Source organism: Tamandua tetradactyla, chromosome 10, assembly GCF_023851605.1.
Source record: "Tamandua tetradactyla isolate mTamTet1 chromosome 10, mTamTet1.pri, whole genome shotgun sequence".
Classification (NCBI taxonomy): domain Eukaryota; kingdom Metazoa; phylum Chordata; class Mammalia; order Pilosa; family Myrmecophagidae; genus Tamandua; species Tamandua tetradactyla.
Genome location: NC_135336.1, coordinates 29,968,351 through 29,995,468, shown reverse-complemented (window position 1 = coordinate 29,995,468; position 27,118 = coordinate 29,968,351). Strand labels below are relative to the sequence as shown.

Below are 27,118 nucleotides of genomic sequence, written 5' to 3'. Positions count from 1 at the left end.
GAGATGTGACCCACCCAATTAGTGGTTGGTGCCTTTTGATTAGGCGGTTTCCGTGGGGATTTGTCTCCATTCAAGATGGGTTGCTTTCTAGAGTCCTTAAGAGGGAACCATTTTGGAAAAAGTTTTAGAGCTGACACAGACAGAGGCATTCGGAGATGCATAAAGAAAAGCTGTTTGAACCCAGGAGCCAAAAGACCAGCAGATGAAGCCACGTGCTTTCTCAAATTAGCTTTTCTTGAATCGAGGTATCTTTCTCTGGATGCCTTAGTTTGAATCGTAAAGGTGTAGCTCAACATATTCCCTTTATAAAAGCCAACCCATTTTGGGTATATTGCATTTTCAGCAGCATTAACAAACTAAAACATACGGTAACAGAATAAAATTTTTAAAAAAATCCATAGAACTACACTACAGAGTGAACCCTAAGTTAAACCATGGTCTTCAATTAACAGTATAATTGTAAAAATACGGTATCATCAACTGTAACAAATGTTTCACACCAAATCAAGGTGTTGTTGAGGTGTGTACAGGAATCCTGTATTTTATGCATGATTGTTCTGCAAACCCACAGCTACACTAATAAAGGAGGTTGTTCTAGTTTGCTAGCTGCCAGAATGCAATATAACAGAAATGGAATGGCTTCTAAAGAGGAGAATTTAACAAGTTGCTAGTTTACAGTTCTAAGGCTGAGAAAAGGTCCCAATTACAGCAAGTCTATAGAAATGTCCAATCAAAGGCATCCAGAGAATACCTTGGTTGAAGAAGGCCGATAAAGTTCAGGGTTTCTCTCTCGAGTGAGAAGGCACATGGGGAGCATAGTCAGGGCTACTCTCTCATCTGGAAGGACACATGGTGAACATGGCATCATCCGCTAGCTTTCTCTCCTGGCTTCCTGTTTCATGAAGCTCCCCAGGAGGTGTTTTCCATCTTCATCTCCAAAGGTCACTGGCTGGTGGACTCAGCTTCTCCTGGCTATGTCGTTCTGCTCTGTTCTCTCTGAATCTCCATTCTCCAAAATGTTTCCTCTTTTATAGGACTCCAGAAACTTTATCAAGATCCACCCAAATGGGTGGAGACATGTCATCACCTAATCCATCTTAACAACCACTGTTGATTAAATTACATATCCAGGGAGATGATCTGATTACAGTTTCAAACATACAGTATTGAATAGGGAGTTTTCTACCTTTATGAAATGGGGTTTTGATTAAAACATGAATTTTCTAGGGTACATACATCCTTTCAAACCAGCACAGGGGGGAAAGAAGTATATGTCATGGCTGATATTCCAGGGCATCCCCCATATTTCCTAATTTCTATACAGCTGATATATTTTATTTAGTTACTAAAATTGTGAGCAAGGGCTTCCTAGCACCAAGTTTCTTTGAGCTGAAGCAGCCATTCCTGCTTAATTCTGTTTTTGTAATTCTATCTTTGAGATGTACAGAATTTAAAGGATTTTTCTAGGCCTTGAGCTTTACTTTTGGAATTAAGTACACATAGATGCTTAACAATCCATCTCAGATTTTACTTAGGACTCAGACCCAAGTGGTTTGACAATTTTAGATTGCATAGCTAGATCTAGGGAGACACAAGTAAATGTAGTCAATAAAACTTCTAATTATTTCCATTAACACTAGAGTCGTTTATTTTGAGCTCTTAGACACCTGGACCACAACAAACAAGACATCAGTTTTCCCTGGATGCCCTTCTTTTTGTTTTCTTCAATTCATCTTTTTTGCTGCGAGTCATGCTGGGTTCCTATAGCCCCTGTGTGATTAAGCATTTTCCCTTGAGTGGAGAGGAATTTATTTTTCTCTTCTGCAACTGTCTTTCCTAAGCTGGCCCACAGCAGCCAATGTGCCTTAGCGTTATCTATAGCATTTAAGATTTTATGGTCAATTGCATTCCCTCCTAACTCTCCTATTCTTTTTCACAGGCTTTAAGGATTGTGATTTTTAGTTTCAGCCCCTTCAGGGTGAGCCTCTCAGTTGTTCATACCCTGTCTACTGCCTCCTTTATAGCCTTTCATATGAGCAAAGGGATGATAAACACTTGTTGAAATAGTCCGAAGTAGAAACATTTTAATTTTATTTTATGCTTCTCTGTAATCTCTAACAGATCTGATCCCCAATGACTGTGTTTCTAAATAATCCATTATATATATATATATATATATATATATATATATATATATATATACATATACACATTGACTCACAAAGAATCACCATTTTCCTCTCTCTGTTGCCTCTTGTTCTACTTCAGTCTCACCTTAGTCAGATATTCTTATCACCTATCTTATTGGTGTTCCTATCATTATGAATGAAATGAAGAGCAGGGATAGTCACATATTTCCTTTAAAGGTCAATTTCCTAGATTTCAGTGAAGGCATAGATGACCCTCAAATCTTTACACAGGACAAGATTTCATTTCCAATAGGAGAGAGAATTTCCAAAGCTAGAAAATATATCTTATATACAACAGGAGCCAACAGAAGATCTAACATCATATTTCAACTTTCTTAATTTGATCTCTCAAATATTTTCCTTCTCCCCTGTGCTTTCTGCATGTATACAGCAGATATGTTCTCTTCATATATACATTTCAGATGCAGAGTTTTATGGGTTAAGTAATGCCTTTTTGCTTCTAAGCTAAAGTTGCCAAAGAATTGAATATAGAACTATTTGGAAACCTCAGTGATCAAAGTATCATTTAAGGACCATCACAGCATAGTGACACTTCTATTTTGATGATGAAAAACCTCTACTTTCTTGTCATCAATAAAAGAGTTTTAGGACCCCAAACCCTCATAGAGTGAAAAGTTGCACAAGAATAGTCATAGCCATTCAGAGTTTTTTTTTTTTTTTTCAAATGTGCCCATTTTTAAGTGCCTTTGTATCCATGTTAGCTAGATGGTCAAAGGCTGAGTAGTGAGAATGGAGAAATTTTATTCTATCCACATTTGCACATTCAGGCATTTCTCAGCAGAACACTTCCATCATAACTATTTAAGTAGTAACCCATCTCAATTTAATCAATCAAATCATCTATGTAGTCCTTTCAATTCAATCATTCAGACAAGTTCTATATCTCAGACTGTCCATGTTCCAGTGGAGTAATTTGATTCTATGAGCACGAAATTTTGTACTCCTGAGTAGCAAAAAAAAAAAGCATTTTTCCCTCTGCTTTGCCTCCCTTCATCAATGTTTAAAGGATATCAAGATCAAACTGCTTTAAAATTTCACAGTATCCCAATTCCTTTGCAAAGGTAAACATAGCCATCCTCTAGCTGGCCTTTGCTCTGAGTCACTCCCAACTCTTAGGTTCTTGTTGGGAATATATTGCATTCCTTGTTGCTAGAATACAATATAACAACAAGGAATAGCCAGGCCAAGGCTAGGTCAACTCATGAGCTCAGAGGCAACCAGGAGAAGAGGTAACAACATTGAACTCAGTATTAGAAAAGTTGGGCTTTAGTACTTATTTTGTTCTTTCCTCAGCCATGTGATTTCCAACAATTGACATCTATTTGCCCCATTCCTTCATCTGCAAAATGGGTAAAATGATCATAATTTCACAAGGCTGATGTGAGAAAAATGTGTGTCATAATACTGACAACTGACAACTATCATACAGTGAAAGAATATTAGTTTCTAGTATTAACCTTCAAGATTTTCCATACTAACTTTGCCACCTTGTTTTTACCTTTATATACCCAAGGTTTTCCATGCCCAGGGTTTCCATGATAAAGGGAAATAGGTATCACTGAAATCATGTAGCAGAAAACAAGCATTCAAGGTAAAAGTCAATCAGAAATCACTCCAGAATACAGTCTTGGTGAGGCAGGAAAGGTGAAAGGTGGAGACAATGGCTGAGAAAAGCTTCTGGACCCAAAGCTTCTAGTCATGTTCTCCTTAGATCTACCCGCTTCTACCACACCAGTGCTTTTCACAGTTTAATGTGTAAATGAACTTGATATATTCAGATTTTGCAATAATAGGTCTGGCCTGAGAAGTGCATTTTCAATAAGCTCCAGCTGAGGCCAGTGCCACTGGGCTGTGGATAATACTTGAGCACCCATTCTCCAGAACTGTCCATGCCCATGTTGAATGTCTCTCCAGCCACAAATCCTGCACTTTACCTTCCAGTAACATCAAACTGTTTATAGCTATCAGGAACATTCTAGCTGTTTCTTACTCTGTACTTTAGCACATCTTATTTCCTACCTCTGGAATATTCCTCTTACATTTCTTGTACACACAGCCGAAAGATTATCTTCTCCAGGATTTTATCCTCTAAACCTCCAATGTAGGTTGTTGCCCTGCTCTCTGTTCCATGATACCTTATGTCAAGGTTTATGAGGCTTTATCTCTAAAGTCATCAAGGATAAGAATTCTGTCTGCTTGTTCTCTATATCCCCAGATATCAGCATTGTGCCTTACTAAAGCACTTGTAAATACTTGTTCAACTAAGCAGTGCATAAAGAATACACTGAATTTTAGACTCATTCCTGATTGAAACATTGGGATCGGGCAGAATGCCAGTTCCCAATAATAGCTTATTATGCTTTTCACTACTAAAAAATACCCAGTAGCTAAAGGGATGTGCTTGCGAAAGAGATTGGAGAAAACAAAACGGAAAAAGAATCTGTAAAAGGTTTGAACAGGCAGAAAGGATTCAGCTTGGGTCAATGTGACGTGCCTTTGAGGAAATTGGGGAATCTCTTTTGCATCCCTGCTATTTGTGCTGGGACATTAGCAATGGTTGGACTCTTGATGGGTCATTGTGAAACAAGCTCTATCAGTTCCTCACCAATTCTGTTCCTCACTCCTGAGGTGCTGATTCCCTCAAATCCCTTTCTTGTGTATTTTTCCTTTTCAATGCTTTGCCCATGGTTCTATCACTGTTCATTAGTAGAGACTCCATCTGGGTTAGGCCTGCTCTTGTGACTTCAACCTCCTTTCCCAAAGCTAGACCAAAGAAAAAGAGGCAATCCATCATGCAAAGGAAGCAATCTTCTCCCACAGACACTTGGGAACTTAAGACATACCAGGCCAAGAATATTTCCCTTCATTACCCTTCCTTGCTTTCCATTATGAATTTAAGCTACTCATGTCTGGGTCTCAGGATCTCTCCTGCTAGCCTGACACTGGTAATGGTAAATTAGTTTTAGAACTTTTCACTGACTTAAATTAATTGGAATAAGGTGAAGGAGTGGTGTGGAAGTGCACGTGTGTTCTCACTGTGACCTCTAAATAGCATATTCTATTCCCAACAATGTCGGAGATTAACATTACAGGCAATATATTTTGGCATTGTATGTCTAATATGCTTCTATAGTTATTAATTATTAGAATTATCAAATAAAATGAGAATCATTTGTTAACATTAATATACTAAACATGGGAGAATCAGTAGTAATAAATGAAAGTGGTTAGGAGCTAATGAAAAGAGCTGGAAAGTGAAAGGAGCATCATCACTATTACCTTGTGAACAAAGAAGTCCCACCTGTACATTATTATACCAAACTAAAATGCGAAAGGAGTGATGCTGTTATACATAGCCCATGGTCTAAAAATAAGCTAATTCTCATTTGTCAAAGATGGCCAACTTTTAGTTGATTAAGATTTTTCTCCTAAAAATGAATATATATTTTTCTATATGCTTATTGTAGAAAACTAAGCTGCAAATTATTCTTATTTAAAACAAATAAATCTCCATGACTCTACAATAAAGGACAACAGCTTGAAATGTAGGGGAATAAAAGCAAACGTGTTTGAGTTTCCAGATCTTTATAGTGCAGAATTTCATTGTCATCCAGAAGGTTTCATAACTATTAATAATGTAAAATGTTACCCAATTCAGAATAATGCAGGGTAACGCACTTTCGGCTTAGTAAAATGAATGAATTATATGGTAGTTTTTAATAAGATTAAATTATTTCATGCAGGCAGAGTTTAATATGTTATAAACTTATCTATTTAGATAATAATTAGAAATGTGTATTGAGTTTTAATTAGCTCTTTGCTAAGCACTGAATATACATTTTTGAATTTAGTTCTTACAACAGTTCAATGGAGCTGATCCATCTTGTATCCCCATTTTAGGGTTAAAGAAAGTAAAGAGGAGAAAAGCCCAAGGCATTTGAGCTATAAGTAGAGAAATCTACATAAAATGTCTTTTAACATAATTAAATTTTTTCTATGAAATTGTTAAATGAAAGGAATCCTAGTTGGTTGTTCATTTGTTTCTGGCTTTGTGAAAGCCTCTGAAATTAGATTCCCCTTTTAAGAATAAGGCTGTGGATAGCACAATTACATTTGAATTTCAGATACAATGATTTTTTTTAAGTATAAATATGCCTCATGCAATGTTTATCTGACATTCACATTTATTTGAGTACCCTGGGTTTTATTTGGCAACCCTAATCAGATGGATTATCCCATCTAATGTTTACAAGTTTATGAGGTAGCTATTATTAACCACACTTGAGAGGTAGAAAAGACTGAGACTAAGTGTAAAGAAGCTGCCCTAAGATTATATAGCTAGTAAGGGAAAGAAGTAAAACGTTGTTCAAGTCTGCTTAACTTCGAAGCTGAATCTCTTTATCTTGATTATTTTCTTACACTAAGTTCCTTGAATTGGAACTTTTGGGTCAGAAAGTCCAATATTTTTAAGGATTTTGATTAAGATGAACACATTTCCATTTAGAATGTAAACACTTTTATATTTCCACTAATATCTATTTCCCCTGACCCTCACTAACACTGGCATTATGACTTTTAAAAACCTTTGCTAGTTTAATAAATTAAACATAGAACAACCAATGAAAAAAGAATAAGATTGAACATTGTTAGCAGGAAAAAAGTACTGATAAATATATTTTTGGATGTGCCTTCTTCATTTAAAATGTGAAAGTTTTAGCCAAATATAAAACTCTGTGATGCTACATATGCAAATTCTTAGTTATAAAAACAAAAATCAGCAATGTAGTGGGGTCCAAATTATCAAGATTTGACAGTAATTCTGCCAGCACCATATTTTCACATATTTTCCAAATATTATGGTGAATTTTATGATATAATGGTAAAAATTGGACTGAAACAAATGCACCATTTAACCTCACTTCAAATATGTGATGGCAGTACATCTAAATTGTGTTTTAGTCATTTCCATTTTATTTTCAGCAACATTGTTAGGTGAAAAACACAACCATTAGTACTATCCATAATAAATAAGTCATAAATATTGTGAACTTAGTATTTATAATTTAAAGCCTACTTGCATTGAATTAAATAAAATTTCAGACATGAATTGCCAAACAGTTCCTGGCACATATCAAGTGTGAATAAATACTACTTTTCATTTCTCTGTTCAACATCATTCTTCCAAGAAATTTAGTCCAAAGGGCAATGAATTCATATGATCTTTGCACAGCATTCACTTATTAAAGCATATCACACAGTTAATTCGCTATCTATTGGGACTTTACATTGATTAGAATGTTACACAGTCTCCACTGGCTCTTCCAGTGCTAGAGAAATTTAGTGGTCATTTGGAGTAATGATTTTACTGGGCTTAAATATAGCAAGTAAGCTCTAACTTTTATTCCTAAAAAAAACAAAAGAGGCATTTTTACTGTATCGTGCACCTTAGGTAGCCCTGTCCTTTAGAATGTTTGGTGACCTAAAGACTAATATCAAAGACTCTAACTACCTCAAAAAAGTCAGCCACTTAGCACCATCACACTTCAAAAGACCCTTCTAGTGTCCCTGGGTCTCCTTGGGGCAGTGGGAACAAATACATAGAAAGGGTGTTTGTACACTAATAGAGACTTTAGTTAACACCCCTCCCCACTGCCCCAACACTAGCAAAGGGCAGGAGCTAGCTCAGTGCTTCTTCAACTTGAGTTTATGCATCAGCATCACTGAACAACTTGTTACACATTCTGATTCCAGGGCCCTTCCCCAGAGTTTTGACTCAGTAGATCTAGGGCAGGTTCTCACCTCATAAAAGTGCCAAGGGCTGCTGCTGAAGACTTCTGCTACAGAAACTAAGACAGCTGGCCCCAGGCTGAAATCACCTGAGAGAAAAGAAGAGCAAATAGTGCCTATTTGCTACTTGCCCTCAACATCTTTATCCCATTCCTACAAAGAATGTGACTTGACTTTCATTGGATTTTGCTTGTTTTGTCTACATTTTGCAAAAATGTTGAACTTTATGAAGGATTTATAGAATATGGTCCCTATGGATCATCACTTCTTTAACCTGCTTCCAATTTAGTTATCAGGAAGTGTCTGTAGATCAAGAGAACTGTGATCCAGTGGACTTAACAAGCTGGTTTGATTTTCCTGCCCAGTGGATGAATGCAGAAGGGTTAACATGATAGCCTCTCTATTGAACCCCAAGACAATCCCCTTAGGAAACTGCCTCTTGCTCAAGATAACAACCAAGTGCCTTCCAGCCTCTAAGTTGCAGAAACCTCTTCTTGAAAGGACTCTCTTTTCAAATCTCCTTATCCTCCCCAGCTGGTCATTTACATGCTTTTCTCTCTCACTCTATGAATAGATACTACACATTTCCAGAAACAATCTTGACTGTGTGTGAAACTCCTGATGATCTGAAGACTGGAAACCAGGTAGGTAAGATAAAGCAATCTCCCTCTCATTTTCCAATCAAGCAATGCTCAAACTCCCACTGAAGAGACGGGTTGCTGCTGTAGCTGTGAGAAGGATGGAAGGGGAGAAAGAGTTAATGGATTTTATCAGCAGTTTCTCTGGGGATGTGGATGGCCACCCCCCTTCTCATTCTAAATCTCAGAAAAAATAGTGAACTTAGTTGACAAGGCTCTTTGAAGATGTTTTCATTGGAGTGGAGCTGCTGCGTGGCACCCCAAAGTGGTACTTCTGTGCACACATCATTATAAATATGCAAATAGAATCACCGGGTGCTGCTAGCCCAACCATTCTCAGTAGGTTGACAGCTATAAGCTGGTGCACCCCTGCTGTGAGAGCTTCAGCAGAAAACTTTTTTTAAAGTCCTGCCATCTTGACATCCATCCCTGATGAGATGGAAGAGGTAGTTTCCAAGATTCCTCTTGTAAATGCAAAGGTCATACTTTATAAAGCCCAAATGTCTCTCTAAGGCAGGGAGAGGAGGTGGCAATGACCTCTATGAGCTCTAATAGCAGAGGCCAGGGAGTTTACCAGGTCAGGACATTTCTATCAGCAGAGGGTCCACCTGTAGGCTTTTGAGAACATCTCCATTTGTGGAGATCAATGTTGGTTAAACTCTTTCTAAAAATCATCAGGGGCTTCTAAAACTACAGATTCCTGAGCTCCCTCTCCCACCGATTTTAATTTGATCAATGTGGAGTGGAGCTAGGACTTGATAAGTTTATCATGCTTTACAGTGATAATGACTTTAGTTTATAAAATGTTTTGGTTTCAGGCTAGAAATAGTGGGCATCTAATCCCATTCAGGTCTTAGTTACTGTGAACACCAGTTTGTTAAAGCATTCATGTTTATTTTATGCCAACTGCAACTTTTTACAGTTTAGTCAAAGTTTAACTTTATTATCAGTTAAGCACAGTTTAAAAAACCAACAGCTCTAAGAAAGACAGTTCTTCAAGAACCTTTATCAAAAGTTGGAAAAAGTTAGCAGCATTGAATGACTGCACAGTCACTAAGGAACGTATTTCATGACACTGAATTATAGGGATTTAAAACACATCTGCAAATTGTTTAACCCTTTCTCATGGAGAAGTGAGATTTGCATTACCCCTAACCACCAATCTGGTAAAAATCTAGGATTTGTTGACCAATAGAATACAGGGGAAGTCTATACGAACACAATAAGATTTTCAAGTCCAGTTCACAAAAGGCACTACAGTTTTTGCCTGATTCTCTTGGGATATTTGTCTTCAAAGCTTTGAATCACCATGAGAGAAGTCTGAGGCTACTGCCCCTCTTACAAAGGGGTCACTCCAGATGTTTGGCTTACTGCCTCAGATAACAGCTGACATTAACTTGCCATCTGTCTAAGTAAAACATCTCCAGGTATTACCAGCTCCTAAATATTGAGTCACTGCAGGCCATCAGGTCACTCCCAACCTTGGGTCTTCCAATCTGAGGACCCAGACATCTTGGAGCAGAGACAAGCTGTCCTCACTGAGTCCTGCCAAAACCTGACCCAAAGAATCCGTTAGTATAAAGAAATAGTTGTTTTACACTCTAAGTTGTGGGGTAGAACATGCAACACGACCAGAAAGCTTACAAGGCTTCTGAGAAGAGCAAGGATAATTGGTTCAGGTAGCCTTGGCTTTGCCATTCAATTGTCCCTGTTATTCAACTAAAAGCAGCAGTGCTTTGGGTAATTTTCTACTCATATTCTCAGGAGACCAACTTGTAAAATGAGAAAAAGGGTATATCTCAGGATTGTGGTAAAGATTAAAAGAGGTAATGTGTGGGGATATGCCTGGCACAGTGCCTGCATCATACTGAGAATTTAATAATGATTGCCACTATCTTTGTGGTTGCTGTTGTTGACGCTGTGGTGACTGGCACTAAATACCAAGCATCCCTAAACATGTGGTAAGGATAGGGCAATAACCTCTTATTGCCAAGGAAAATCTGTAGAATGGGTCCAAATTGTGGCAAACTGGTATTATGATAGACTTCAAAATCTGTCCTGTCCAACAGGCTCCTTGTATAGATGAAATGCTCTGTTGAATGATTTGTTTCAGATCATTGAACCCAATGATTTCTCATATGACAACTCTTTTTTTTTAACTGGGCACTGACATCATAGTAATATTCATGGTAGAAAAAAAATACATATTTTGTTACTGACCATGTTGTGTATATACATATAGACACAATAGCGCTACATGTCTGTAACACAGCCAACAGACAATGCTCTCTCCAAATACAGATTCAAGGCTCTATTAGAATATGTGAGTTTACTGTCCAGTAAACTTCAGAATTTAGGACTTCTTATGAGAGTCAATGTTCCTTTCCAACTTCCCATGCATATATTTGCATATATTTGAGAAATATATGCATATATTTATATATAAATATATTTATGCATATATTTGAGAAATATGTTAAACTATCATCTCTCACACACTAACATCTTAGTATAATTGATTATATTATTCTGATATGTTTTCCAGATCCTCCATTTTCTTTCCTCTGTTGTGCACTCAGAAGGAGGAAGCTTTCTAGAGATAGATAATCACAGACAAGATTTGACATGGGTTCTGGAAAGAGGGATGAGAAAAAGAGATAGTAAACAACTCTCCAAAAGAAATAGTAAACAACCATACCCAGTGAGGCATGCACTTTGTAGTTTGCTTGGCTCTTTCAACTTAGAAGAAGGGAAATATTTCCGGTAAGCTCTAGACACATCATTATCAGTTCTCCTGTAAGAGGAGAAGTTGATATGATTAGTTGTGCGGCATATGGAGGAAAGAGAATCTACATGATCCTTTTAGGCATCCAGATGGCCTCCAAGTAACTGAGATAATGACATTTAAACACTTTCAAAACTGATTTTTGTTTTAACTTCAAATGGTGCCTAGGTAAAATGGAGTTTTCCATCAAAACATGTAAATATTAGTAAAGTCTCAAAACCTTAATTAAGAAAATAATTCAAATTAATTCAGATAATTCAAAGTGAAAAAGATTAGAAAGAATAGTCTTATTATTTATGAAAAATAGTGCTAAATGGTGTTTCCCCATGTTGTGATAGTCCTATTTATTTCTTCAAAAGTGACCTGGAAGAAAGGCTATTTTCGTTTTGTAAATCATCTCCCAGGTAAGAAGTCAGTGGAAATAACTCATTAATGAATTCTGCACGTGACAAGTGAAGATGTAAGGCAGACACCACAGAAGCTCCAAAGATATATAAATGGACCCAGAGAGTTAGGAATATCAGTAGAAAATAACAAAATGAGATTTCACTTAGAAAAATGAACACCGATACATCTTGAGCAAAATAATTCAAAGGACAGGAGAAACCTGGAGACTAGTAATGCTGAAGGAGACCTCGAGCTGATAATGGAGGACAAATTAGATATCAGTTTGCAATGTGAAATGGCTGCCAAAGAAGCTGATGCTATTTTGAACTGAATACAATGATCCATTACATTGAGGCAGAGGAAAAATATAGAGAAATGACTCCCACCTTCCTTGATTCTGGTTAGGTTAAAACACAGCAGCAGGTCTCTTGACACACAAAATGTGTTGAGAAATTGCACTGAGTACAGAGGATAGCACTGAAATGATTAAAGAAATGGAATGATGTATTTATTGGAAAAGATTAAAGAAGCTAAGTATGTATTGGCTGGATACGCAATGACAAGCAGGGCTAGGATAGTCCACATTTGAAAGGTATAATTTTCCTCGAAGGAAAGGACTATATAAATGGGGAATAAGAGCAACATTTACAATGCCAATGAGAAAGTGTCCAGGAGGTGATAACGTAGCCTTCGTATGTGGTTAGGGGTTGAGACTGCTTCCTGACATCTACCATCTTGATAGTAGACCTTTCACTTGCCATGTTATCTCTGGAAGGCACTAGAAGGACCCTCTTCTTTCAAGGCAGACACACTTGGGCAGTTGGAAGCTGTTACTAGGAAAAGCTGAATTTTGTGCTATGTGTTTTTTGTGCCTTGCTTCATGCTGATCTCCACTCCCTACTCTTCAGTCTAAATTTAATTTTCTCATCCCTCTTTCCAGAACCCTGTCAAATCTTGTCTGTGATTATCTATCTCTAGAAAACGTCCTCCTTCTGAGTGCACAACAGAGGAAAGAAAATGGAGGATCTGGAAAACATATCAGAATAATATAATCAATTATACTAAGATGTTAGTGTGTGAGACATAATAGTTTACTATATTTCTCAAAGATATGCATAAGAGATAATATCTTTTTCCCCACAAAGAGGCATCTGACCAATAGATGGGTGAATGTCTTGACAAGGACCATCCCTGTGCCCTTTAAATCACATTCTCTAAAGCTTGCAGGGGCCAAGTGCCTATATTTGGAAGTGCCCCTTATACCATTTAGGGCTGTTAAAATAGCTGCAACATAGTCTTAAAGATTGAATGAGTCAATTTAATGGATGTTTGGGGTTTTGTATTAAAATCCTAAGCATCAAGATCATGTGACATACTTTATGACATATGATGCTGTGTGGGGGAAATTTTCATGCAGTCACAACAAGCCAGGTTATGCTCTACTGGAAGCATGAATGAAAGAGAAATATAACTTAGCTCCCTTCCAGCTCTAACATTCTATGACTCTATAATTCAGTGACTGTAGGATCATTTTCATGATTCAAGAGTCAATATTGATGGATTTTTTACAAAGTGAAAATGTGAGAGGAAAAAAAGTGAAAGAGAGATGAAAAGTCGTTCCATTATGTAAGTTTTACAGTGACGGGGAGATACAATTTTGGAACAAAGTGACTGATGAAAGGTGTAGGGTGAGCAAACAAAAGGGGAAACGTTTTTTTTTTTATTATTTTGAAAAGGAACTGCAGTGACCATCCATCACGGATCCCTGGAGTGGAAGAGAGGAAAATGTGAAATTCCTGCACCTACTTGTGATGTATTTGGAAAGACCGGATATCTTGCTCAGGGGAAACTTTAAAGAATCAAACATCTGCTGTAGAGCAAACACAGTGAAATATGCATCACCAAAGAGCCCCTAAGTTAAAGAGAGGACAGGTTTGTGACCCTGAAAGTAGGCAATGCAGGTAGAGCAGTAGCCAGCCCCACATCAGCCCGAAGGGGTTGATGGGGAATGGGAAAGCAGTATAATAACCACCAGGGTCCACTTGTTATTTATATTCTAATAGTAAAGAAAATAGGTTCCTTGGTTTCAAGTAATTTCCTAATACAAGTGCTCTAACGGAAACAACATAGTCACCTGAGGCAGCCAGAGGAGTCAAACATGGTCAGTAAAATGCATTGCAGCCATGCATAAAATGGCCTGTACTGCTGGCCACAGGCAGTCTTTATGATAGATACAGGTCCACTCTGGGTCTACTGATAGTGTGACTCTTTGTGTTGATTATTAGTGGCCAAGCATAAGAACTACTTTAGCCATGTCTAATAAATTTCTTCAGCTTCACAGCAGCACAGCCCAGGTCCACACAGTGTAAGCTGAAGACAGAATGTGGGTCACTCTGAACTGCAGAGATAGGCCACATAATTCAGTCTGCACAGTCTGTTTTGTTTCCAATCCTATACAAGTAGAGATTCTCTAGCCACCCGAATTGCTCAAATAAAGCTGGATAGTTTTCAAATTACAGCATCCCTCACTAGAGGCTGTGAGAGTGTAGGTTTAATGTTCATAAGTAAGAGAAAAGCTAAATACTATGTGAAAATCTCCTTGCCCCAAACTTAATGCTATAGTCACATAAAAAGCAACACTTCAAGAAACACAAGGATGTGAACTATAAAGTTATAAGTTCATCAAGTAGGTGCAAAAAGCAGGCAAACAAAAATTGAACAGACCCCCATGATAACATTTGAGTAGTGGGACCACTATTCTTCATTCAATGCCAGGAAGCTCTACCATTGAATTGGTCGCAAATATTAGGTCACAAGTGCAGTGAAGTTTTTCATTTAATCCAACTCATCTGTAATTTCATAGATGCAGAGATGAGACATGCATAACGCTTTGAGTGAAAGAAAGAAATCGCAAAAGGAAAACCAAATTACTCAGAATTTCCTTACTTGTTTATGACTTGTAGGACAAGATAAGTCCAAATCCAAAGAGAAAAACTGATTGATAGCCCAAGAGGCATAGCAGGGGGGAACATCACTGTACTGTAACTTTATTCAGAATTGCAAACAGATTTCAGAAGTCCTTCAACAGGGAAAATTTTATTATTCCCATAGACCTAACTAAACCTTTCATGTTTGCTAAGTAAATCTGCCTATAGCCTCTTCCTCTCAAACTCCTATAATTGTCACATCTGAAAAGTGCTTAATGCCTAGGAAATCCACCCCAAATAACCCCAACTCTGATTCTCAGGTAAGCTCTACAACTGTAGAATAATGACAATTTCTCCAGACACAAATCGTGTCAGAGGCTTCATATGCATAATCATAATGAGTCCATACAACAACCCTAAAAGGTAAATGTTATTATCCTAATATTAAAGAGGGGAAACCAGACGGATAAATATTTACTTGGTTAATTTAGCACTCAAGGTTCAAATTCAGGTCTGGCTAGCTCCAAAGCTTCCAGCAGAGGAAGAATGGAGAAAGGATATAGAGGTTTCCTTAAATTCACGTAGATCCTACTCTCTGATTTCCATTTCATTCACTGCAAGCATTCTGCAAAACTTCCCTTGATTTATTTTGTGCTATGAGCAAACAGACCACGATCAGTGTGTGTGTGTGTGTGCACATAGTTTATTTGTTCAACAAATATTTATTAGACACATAATTCCACACTACTCAGTGTGCCAAGTACTGTGGAAATATAACAGACATGATCTCTGCTTTCATGGAGATTATCATCTAGCTGCATGCTTCACTTGATGAGGCAAGGTTATTTGAAATAAAATAGCAGCCAATGCATTAACTAGAGGAGGTGGATTTTCAGTGATTTATAAAAGAAAACATGTGTCTTTGTAAGTGATCAGCCAAATGTGAGAGATCAATCCAACCACACTATCATTATCATCATATATAGCAATAAGGCAGTTTTAATATCATAAAATCGGAACAATTGAAATTCTGCAAGGCTGTGAACATTCAGATTAGGGTTCACTTGGAAAAGTGGGAAGAACTAGAAATCTGCCCCAAGGTTTTAAGTATGTCAATCTTCTCTTTTCTATAAATGAATAGAGAAGTAGCTACCTTATTTGCATGACAATCTTTGGAGTCTTGGTAAATTCTAGGAAGAGCCAAATTGGAATGGATAATGAGATAGCATTCAGTAATAAATCTGTGTTCATGATTTCACTTTTCTAAGGCTTTTTTTTTTTTTAGATTTTTAGATATCTTAAAGTATTTCCCCCCAATTTTCAATTGTTGCTGAATTGGTTTGTTAAAGCTGTGGGGATGCAGTATTCCAGAAATGGGTTGGCTTTTCCAAAGGGAATTATTATTAAGTTGCAAGTTTACGTTTATAAGACCTTACAAATGTCCAAACTAAGGCATCCAAAGAAAGATACCTTGTATTCCCTTTTAATAAATGCCATACTTGGAGAATAAATAAATATGATATACACATAATCTAAGAGAAGGTTGCATCCTGAAATGAGATGATAGGAAGAAACCAGGACGTATTCTTGGGATTAAAAATTTGGATGTAAATTACTAAAATCAATACACGTACTAAGAGTTGGACTCTGGAATCTTAGTCAAAACTTATGAAAAACAAATTACCTTTTTCATGGAGATGGGTGCTATTGTGCATGTTAGATGTTTCTAGTATTGAGATTTTGTATTTTCTGTACACTGTTTCCAATGAGTTTCCATCCACCTCCACCCTCCAAGTTCAGAAGAGCTCTCATTTTCTAAGGATTAGTTTTACTTAATACAGAAGAGTTTTAATAACTGTTTTATTACTTGGATGTCTTGATTTTACTTGGATATTTATGGACTTTTGGAGCTAATTCCTATCATTATTATTATTATTACTATTATTATTATTATTATTATTCAGACTCACAGAATTTAATAGATGGAAGGATCTGTAGAGATCATTGTCCCCCATCTTCATTTGGCAAAGGATGATATTTAGGGACAGTGAGGCTAAATGTGTTTCCATGTGTCAGAAAGGTATTCCAGTCTGACCTGGAAATTCATTCATTCAACAAACATCTACTTATGTGTTCCTTTGGTTTCTGCACATAGCCTAGGATGGTGGTTTCTGACATATCCTCAAGTGCTTCCTTCTCTCTCCCCACACATCTAAATCTATATATTCATTTACTTACCAGAGTCAGATTGAATAGTATACTTCATCCTTCTCTCCTTGAATCAATTTCATGATTTGGTAAATAACTAATAAAAATGATTTATTTATATACAGTTTTGAAAAAAAATGCCAATGATGATCTTAATTTATGTTGAAGTAGTGATATAACTTTGTACAAATAAAGCCAACTTTACACAAAGTAGGGAGGATCCAGAATATTGTTAGAAGAAAATGCAGAGCAAGTATATTTTCGAGTCTTACCTTGGGTTACATATTGATCAGTAAAGTGCTATAATGATTTTATACTTACAAGATAAAAAAAAACCATGAAACAATAACAACCACCTTTCTTACTATTCACTCTTCATGAGATGAGCTTTCATAATGGTCAATCTTTTGATTTTGTATACAGAATTTGTCTCTTTTTCCCTGTCTTCCCCTTGAAGTTAAAGAATCATTTTTACAGTTGGTAAGTCAATGAAATAATTGCTTCAGAAAACAAATATTGGTTCCACTCAGGCTTATAGGCAAAATTAACTTAGGTCTAGTTTAACATGGCCAAGCAGTGACTTATATGTATATAGAGAATTAGCACTGTAGTTGTAGGATTTGATTACTTATATCAGGACACCTTTCTCAAGCCTTTTTTCCTTTTAGTATCTATTTCAGTCTCTGCCTGGTTCTTTCTTTCTGTGTCTTAAAAATATTCAGATATATTTGTTTTTATGGATTGCAAGATAAGCTATATTAGAAATAACCCATACAATGGATTTCAAGAGGCAAAAATTGCAAGTAACAAGACAGTAAAAAAGGGAAAAGCACAGACAAATTTAAGAGACAGAATCCTTACTCCCTGACCCAGACACACTAGAACCAAGGAAACTCACAGATGAGCTTCAGGTGACATCTTTCCTCTGTTTATGATTAGAAGTAGAGGTGGTATATTTTGGGGGTGGAGGATTACGGCACTGCATAAAAATATCAAGTAAGAGAAGAGACGAGGGATAGGAAAAGACATATGTAAAGAAATAAATGAGGTGGAATATTTTACTGGTCATCATTTATTCATTATTTTTTACAAGCAGACTTGGACTGTATGTGGGGAAAGTAGAAAGGGAAGTCTACGATATATAGACAGATTATTTGCAATAGATTGGCAATTCTGCAAGTGAACAGATGTGTTTCATTTCTCATTCACAACCCAGTGTTGATAACAGATACCTCTTTTCTGGAGGATCACATGCTCTTCGGGCCTAAATACCATACATTTAAGTCCTGTCAGGATAAACTCAACCACAACCTTTTCTTGGAAACCTCTGAATGAATCCCTGTCCCCGAATCAAAACACCACTGTTCATGTGTAATTGAAATTATAAATCTACTGTCATGCACTAACTTCCCTTCTCTTTAGTAAGGATCCAAAATTCAAGGTTTGGTTCATCCTATCCTGTGTGGAAGAAAGGCGCAGTGGCAGAAACAGCTCCATTACTTGGAATCCCTGAGTCTTTCATAGTAAATTAAAGGTATGTGACAACATAACCACTATCAATTAGCCTTCACTGAAGGCCGGTATTACAGGCATTTTCTACTGGTAAAACAATATAACCACACTGGTATTAATTCCTGGCCACAGGAATAATGCTGACAAAAAAACAAAAAAAAAGCCTTATTCAAACCACTTTTTTAAAAACCTATTACTTCTGCAAAATAAAATAAATAATAAATCAATAAATAAATCTGAAACTGGAAATTTCCTGATGAGGAAAGTTTCCTGATGATAGGCATTCCCATTCATTGTTGGTTGCAGTTTAAACGACTATAAACATTTTGGAAATTAATTGGCAGAAGCTAATAAATGGAAAACATATATTACCTTTGGCATATCAATTCTACCTTTGCATTGAGCATATTGAGTAAGAGAATATCTCTGGATGCAGAATACTGAAGCTTGAATTTTGACTGAGATTTCTTACCAAAAATATGACTCGAGGCAAATTTCTTAAAAGTCTCTGTGCCTCAGTTCCCAGCTAAAAAATGAGGATAATAACTATATCTACCCTATAGAACTGTTAGGAAAATTAGGCTAGTTAATGAATGTGAACTAATTAGAAAAATTATGACCTAACAGCACTCAATCACTTGTCTATTCATTCTCATTATTTTATGGAAATAAAAACACCAGTATATAAGGATGATATTGAAGATGCATTGCATTGTTTGTAATGAAAAAAAAAAAATGGCAACAACTGAGTCTATTTGAGTTAAATATGTACCTTTTGTCCTTGATGGGTTGTTCACTAAGAAAATCAAATTGTAAATTTACCTGATTGGTACTATCCCACTTAAAAAAAAAATACTTACATCCAAAGAAACTCTATACAACTATAATTGTATTTATTCAAGAACAATTTTTGAGCACCTTGTCAGGCATCCTTGCAGCACTGGGTTACAGTAGTAAACAAACCACACATATATCAACCCTCACAAAGCTTTTATTCTAGGGAGCAGTGATGCACAAATGAATATATATATAATAATTCTGATGGTGATAAGTGCTATAGGAAAAATAAAACAAAGAAGTGTAGTCCATGTAAAGGGTATCTGAGGAAACAATGATGAGTCGGGGACCATACTTTAAAAACAAGCTGGTCAGCAAAGGAAGAGATGTGTATTTGGCTGAAACTTTATATTTTCAGCAGCCCACTATCTAATTTAACTTGTGTGGTCAGTTTATTTGAACATCACAATTACATGGAAACTGGAGTAGGGAGTGAGATCTTGTTGGTTTGTACAGGTTAGTGTGATGCCCTGATATACCCCCAGAGTAATCTGGGCATAAAATTTTAAAAAAGTATTTGTAAAGTCCCCTTAAGGGACTGGAGAAAACTGTGGAAATAGTAAAATTCCCTACCTGGGGAAGACCTGATAGTCTCCAAAGTCTACCAATTTAATAGGCCAAGTCCTTGATCTTGGGGCTTGCCATTATAAAATTTATTCCTGCAAAGAAGAAGGTAAGACTACTTATAATTATGCCTAAGGTCACTCCCAGAGAACCTCTTTCATTGCTCAGATGTGGCCTCTCTCTCTAAGTCAACTCGGCAGGTAAATTCAATGACCTCTCCCTTATGTGGGACAGGACTCCCAGGAGTATAAATCTCCCTGGCAATGTGGGACAGGACTCCTAGGGATAAGCCTGTCCCTGGCATCAAGGGATTGAGAAAGACTTCTTCACTAAAAAGGGGAAGAGATTCAAATAGAGATCATTCTGGAGGTTATTCTTATGCATTCTATAGATATCCCTTTTTCAGGTTTTGGTGTATTGGAGTAACTAGAGGGAAATGCCTGAAACTACTGAACTGTAAATGCAGTAGCCTTGATTCTTAAGATGACTGTATTATCATAAATTTATTATTGTGTTCCCATGTGATTGTGAAAACATGGTGACTAACACTCCCTTTCCCCAGTGTATGGACAGATGAGTAAGAAGATAAAGACAATAAATAAATAAAGAATAGGGGGTTGGGGTATTTGGGTATTCTTTTTTATTTACTTTTATTATTTTTACTTTTATTGTTTTGGCAGTAATGAAAATGTTCAAAAAATCAAAAGCGATGATGCATGCAAAGCTATAATATGGTACTGCAAACCACTGATTGTACACTTTAGATGATTATATTGTATGTGATATATCTCAAAAATTGTATTTAAAATAAATAAGCTGGTCAGGAAAAGACTGTGAAAAAGGCATTTGAGCAGAATCCTGAAAGAGGTGAAGAGGTAAGATATATTTTTTGTATGACTATGAAGGAAAGTAAAAAAGAGAATATACTGAGTTATTAAAGTTAATTACTTTAGGGGTGCTGAGGGTGGTATCAGAGGAGGTATAGATATCCTCTTTATACATTTTTATTGTCACATGTTAATTTTGAACTTAAAAGTAACTGATTGGGTGGGCCACGGTGGCGCAGTGGCAGAATTCTCGCCTGCCATGCCAGAGTCCTGGGTTCGATTCCTGGTAACAGCCCATGAAGAAATAAATAAAAGTAACTGATTAAGAAAATTAGAGCATACAAGTGAAAAGTGCATGGAGACTGGAAAAGAGCTAAAAAATCAGATTAATTATTTATCACAGCACATAGTAGGTGCTTAGTAAATACTGACAGAACTGAAATTTGACCTTGTATCCTTCAAGCACTCTCCTGGGGTAGGCAAATAAGGTAATTGAAGCTGACAGAAGGGAAAGGTGTTAGTTAAGGACATGTAATTACTAATTGCTTGCACTATGTGCTCTATACTAATTTATCTCCAGAGGGCTTACTGTAGAACACCATCAGTCCTTTTTATAAAGAAGCTTCCTCTTATAGCCCTGAAAACTGCCTGAGAGTTTGTTGAAACAATTAGCATTAAGAAGGAAGGATTCAGAAATGTGGGCATGAGGGGAGATAACATGAGAAAGAGCTGCTTTGCCGAGAGTGAAGGCAGCACACCTGCTGTGTCCCAAACACAATAACAAATTTTGCCTTTGTTTCTTTCCTATATCCTACCTTCTGCTGGAGGTGCTGTTAAACAGGAAAATGATCAAAAGCTAGACATATGAAAGGAGAAAAAAACATGAGGCTATCTCAGTACCATCAGTTCCTGCACAATGGAGAGATAGCTTCAGTACCTGAGGAGGGACTTACAGAGATGCTCAGCTGTGCCTATGTTGAAAAGGGAGCCTGAACATTTTTCCAGAATCAATGGCATATTCACAAACATACCTATTTATCCTTTGTCCTCACATTGGGCCAAATCATGTTCCTTCTCATCCAAATAACTCAGAACTCATCAGCCCAGAATAAACAGATTCCTTCCAATGATTAGAAGAATACTCCACTGGAAACTACAGAATGAATGGCAGTGATGAACTAAATAAAAGCATAGTACCAGATCTGTTTTCTATTTATCTGGGCTGCTACTGAAAATGTGAAAGACATGTTGCTATCCAGTATTATTCCCTTCAAACTGGCTGTTCTGGCTCACGCATGATTTGAGTAAATACATTTTGGAGCTCTTGAAATGTTCAGGGACAGTACTAACTAGAAACGAAATAATGGTGTTTCTTATTTCTTCTCAGGGACAAACATCAACTAACGCTCTGCTTAAATATACCAATGTCAGCAGCATGGGAATATCCTCTCAGATAACAGTGGGTAGAAAAAAATCAGTGAGGATGTCGGGGAATTTTAGCTACTTCTTCAGACTTGCAATCTGATTCTTCATCAGCTCTGCAATTTGGTCAAAAGGTCAATCAGGCTTTACTGTCCGTACCCACAGAGGAAGCAGACACCTACATTGGGCATTTAAGGAGAAATTCTGCTTGTCTTAAAGATACTTTCTGGCATTTCCACCAGTAAGATAAACTGTCAACAGAGGTGATCCTTTGAAATCTTACCCATTACTGCATCGATACCCTCTTTACATTAATACGGTGCTGGTTTTCCAAGGTAGCTAGCAGGAACTGGGTTCTGATGTATTTGCACTTAATATCGGGTTGCTGTAGGAGAAGGTAAGACAGTTGAAAAGCATGAGGACTTGCCTGTGAAGGCAGACTGGAAAGGGAGAATTTTAATAGGGAGCTGTGGATCATACATGGACAGCACAAAGAGAAACTGAAGGGCAACAAGGAAAATTGCAGGTAAGGATATAAGGACCAGGAAAAGGCAAACTAACCTCATTTACTTTTTTTTTTTATTAGAGAAGTTGTAAGTTTACAGAAAAATCATGCATAAACTACAGTTTCCATGTATCACCACAGTGTACATCTTGCATTAATATGGTACATCTGTTGCAATTGATGCAAGAACATTTTTATAATTATACTATTAACTATAGTCCATCATCAACTTTAGGGTTTTTATGTGTTTTATATTCTTATGGAATAATTTTTAAAAATTTTATTCTAGAAATGTATACAACCTAAAATTCCCCCTTTTAGACACATTCAAATAGATATTTCAGTGCTGTTAATTACATTCCTAATGAGGGCAGTGCAAGGATAGCTCAGTGTTAGAATTCTCACCTGCCATGTGGGAAACCTGGGTTCAATTCCCAGAACCTGCCCATGTCAAAAAAAAAAAAAATGCATTCATAATGATATGCTACTGTTACCACCATTCATTACTAAAACTTTTCATCAACCCAAATAGAAACTCTGTACAATTTAAGCATTTACTCCCCATTCTTTGTCCCCATCCCATCTTCTAGTAATCTATGGTCTAGTTTCTGATTCTATGAGTTTGCTGATTGTAACTATCTCATATCAGTGAGATGACACAGTATTTATTCTGTTGTGTCTGGCTTATTCCATTCAACATGATTTCTTCAATGTTCAACCATGTTCAGCTAAGGACAGCACTGAGATTAATGCTGTTAATTAAATAAATCTCCTTTGAAGTCTGGTGCTCTAATATGGAAATATTCATTGTTAGAAAAAATACATGGCAATAGTTCCTTTACCTAGTCTTCCCAGAGAATGTGTGATGACTCAAAGTAAAACAGTCAAATGAATGAGTTATCTTTAATCTCAAAACATGCTTTCAATTGAAAAATTTTTCTCATAACTACTCATGAAATATATCAATTGCTTATTTTCTTTAATTCACATATATAAAAATTCCTTCCTAACAGGCATCCACTGTTTCACTGCATTTATAATAATGACCTTCTCAGGGTTGATTGGTGTATGGACATAGGGTTATTTGCCCCAGTGTGGAACAGCTCAAGACCTTTAAGTTTATACTTGTTTAATTTCTTCCCTTTGTCCTTAGTATTCTCTACACAGAAATGCTTGCTTCTTTTTATAGGATTTGGAATTTCCTATGCAACCTGGTTAAGATTCTAAGTGTAGTTCACCTTCTACGATTCATTCAGGCAGTCTCTGTACTCTCAGAGTCTTCTCTACTTATTCTTGTGTTCAAAGATACATTCTAAGTGGGACTGATTAGCTACGAGTCTCACTTCTGGTTAATCAGGCTGGTATACTCGCCTAAAAACATAAGAATCATGATATGGAATTGCAGCTACAGGCAAACCAAGAGGAAACGAGGAAATAATGCCACATGCCTTGGAATGCGACTAAGTTGTAAACAGAGTTGATGACGTAACAGGGAAAAATCGAGTAAAGATAAGTGATATCATTCTATTCTTTCACTGGGTTATTCAAAACTACCAGTTAAAATAACTCTGGCTGGCTCTGTCCACAAAAGTTACAGTTTTAAACATATAATTATAGTACTTGGTATTTAATTTAGCCCTTTTTATAAACTGCCTTGTTATTGTTCATTGTTTCATGAGCATAAATCGTGTCTCATTGAGAGGGCTGTACACTCCTTTGGGGCAGGGGTCATGTCTTCACACCTAACTTGGGTGGGATGAACTTGGGTTCAGCCAGAAAATATAGCATATTATAGAAGATACTCTATAATTATGTACTTAATTGCTTTATTATACATGAAACTTTAAAATCAAACTAAAATTAGAATAATGTAAATGCTTTTCTGATACTATTGAATACAGAGACAAAAAAAATGGGGGACAAAAGGAAAAATCTAAAAGTACAGGAATTGGAATACTACGTGACAAAAGTTATACAATCCCACTCCATATTTTAATATAGTAGAAAGCCTTGGTTATGTGAATTTCCACTAAAGGTTTACATACATGAGCAAGTGCATACAGAAACTGGATTATATATTACTGGGCTCTTTTTAGTAAATAATCATTTATTTTATTAATGATTCAATTGAAAGAAAGTTCATGACGATTACTGCAGGAGAGCCCCTATGATTCTACATCTGTATATCCATTCAATTATTTTTAAATTGCTTTCTGAACTTGAGAGGTAGAGTATCACAGCAGAGTTTGACTGGAGGGAGTATTATCAAGATCAGCTAGAATCCTTGCCACTCTCTCCTTTTCACCATTGAATAGAAGCTGCTTAACAGTAATCCTTATATTTAATCCTGATCAGAGGTCATCTAAGAGCCACACTGATAGAATAGCTGGCTTTGCTTTACCCGCATACCCAAATCCTGAATTTAAATGGTTTTCCTGTTAATTTCAGAGCTCCTGCCATACACCACTGATCCTTTTCCAGGACCAAATCTGAGGGCATTTCTAGATCAGACACTTCAGTGCAAACTCCAGACCTTGATGATGCTGTCCTCTGTGCCTGTACCCCTTTCTATAACTGCCTTCTAGAAACACCTTGCTCACTAAGCTCAGCCATTACAGGCTTGACAGCCTTCAACCACTGCCTCACAAATACCAAGAAACTTGCTGGGACTTAGTCCTTACTGAATTTGTGGAATCATAGTTCCAGGGGCTTTCCTTCTACCATGAGGAAACTTAAAATTTTTCACGTACCTAGAATCACAGAATCATAAAATTTTAGAGCTCAGAGGGACTGAAGAAATTCTTCAAGTTTAGAATTGAATTCGGAACTTCATGTAAATGCAGTGTTTTATGGTAGGTTGCCTCAGGATCTGCTGTAGGAAAGACCAAATATGTACTATCCACGTGTCCTAAAGCAAAGTAATAGAACGAGGGAAAACACTGGGAGCACCATTAATAGTTCCGTAATTCCATAAAGGAAGGTGGAGAAAGCTAGCAAAGGCTTCTAAAGTGTAGGAAAAGCTGTGTCCAAGTATGTGTGTTTGCTCATTTGTGTTATAATTCCTTGAGAGAGGAGATTCAGACTCAGGAGATGCACACAGCTCTTACTTCTAAATGGTACCACTAATCCTCCAGCTTTCTACTACAGATATTGTTTTTTATATAATAATATACAATTAGCTTTGATATTGATTCAGATAAGTAGCAGACTCTAAAAGCTATTGATTCTATAAAATGAAGTCTACCACTTAAAATTAACTTGGGTTCAACACATATGTTTGTTTCCCACATTTATAATAATTCTGAATTTTAAGATTTGAGTAAGTTCTAATATAAGAGGAAAAACAACAACCAAATTCAAATAGTCTGCTTTGCATTTCTTTTAAGATTTAATAAGAGTGACTACTGATTAGGAGTCATAATATGAAAATATTTCCTTGTAATTTTTCCATAGGAAGTCAGCTTTTTATAATTATAGACTTAATCAAGGTGCAAGCCCTTTTTTAACCTCATATTAAGATCATCAAATTGGCACACAAGATTACTAGGTCTTACTAATCCAATTTCATTTTTTTATTATCAATGTTGAAACTACTATTTTATGGTAAAGTAAAAGCAGATTTCACTCAATTAATTCATCTCTATGCAATAAAATGGAAAAAGCTTATATTTTATTAACAAGTAATTATTTTCAACATTTGCCCTGGAAAATAAATTACCAGAATTTTCTTTGACAAATAAAAATATTGTGATATTCGCTGGAGATTTCATGGAGTCAAAGTCTCTTCAAGTTCAAACAGACAATGAGTAGCCTGCCGAGATTACTTCAACTATATGGATGGATGACACTAATAGGTTTAAACGGTAGTTAAGGATGATCATCTAAAACCATGAACAGTATTAACTAACTCATTCTCAGAAGACTGGGTCTAGAAGATTTGAAACTGTAATTCACCCAGTCCACCATAAGAACATAAGGAGAAATATTTATATCTAGAGCATACTCTTCAAAGAGATGGTCAAAAATGAAAACTGAAGGGTTTATTTTAAGACCAATTTTATATATAAGCTGCATGAACTTGAGGTAAGGTTTACAAGCATCGGGCTCAATTATTTTGTTCCAAAGCTAATTTAAATCAATCAATCAATCCTGAAAACAAAATCTGAAAATAATTTATAGCTGTTCATGTTGTTCTTTTAAAAGAACATACAATTTCTGTAAGGCTAACATAAGAAAAAGAATGGAACTGAGTGCACACATAAACACATTGAATGAAAGAAGGAGTTAAGCAGCCAAACTTTAGGAAAGGAAAACTTCAGGGAAGCTTCAGGGAGCTTGGAGGCAGGGACTCATGGGCAGTATCATCAGGTTCTCATCCTTAGGATGCATGACTTCCAGTCACCTTCCATCCATGCATGAGTGTACTCCATATTCAAACCACTGGGAAAGAGTGCAGTTAGCCTAATCCCCTTCAGATGGAGAAGGCTTCATGATTGACAGTCCAAATGT

The 27,118-nt window shown here is 36.6% G+C and overlaps 1 protein-coding gene and 1 long non-coding RNA gene across 5 annotated transcripts in view; one reads left to right on the top strand and one right to left on the bottom strand.

Annotated features, from left to right (window-relative positions):
* Positions 1-22,012, top strand: part of LOC143648375 (uncharacterized) — a 76,661-nt gene extending 54,649 nt beyond the window's left edge. Inside the window, exons 2-4 of the long non-coding RNA XR_013158510.1 lie at positions 8,572-8,641; positions 18,365-18,476; positions 21,524-22,012. This is a non-coding gene — a long non-coding RNA (uncharacterized LOC143648375). The remainder of the gene's footprint in view (positions 1-8,571; positions 8,642-18,364; positions 18,477-21,523) is intronic.
* The window catches only part of LSAMP (limbic system associated membrane protein), a 667,551-nt gene that overhangs the window by 561,486 nt on the left and 78,947 nt on the right, over positions 1-27,118 (bottom strand). The window lies entirely within an intron of this gene.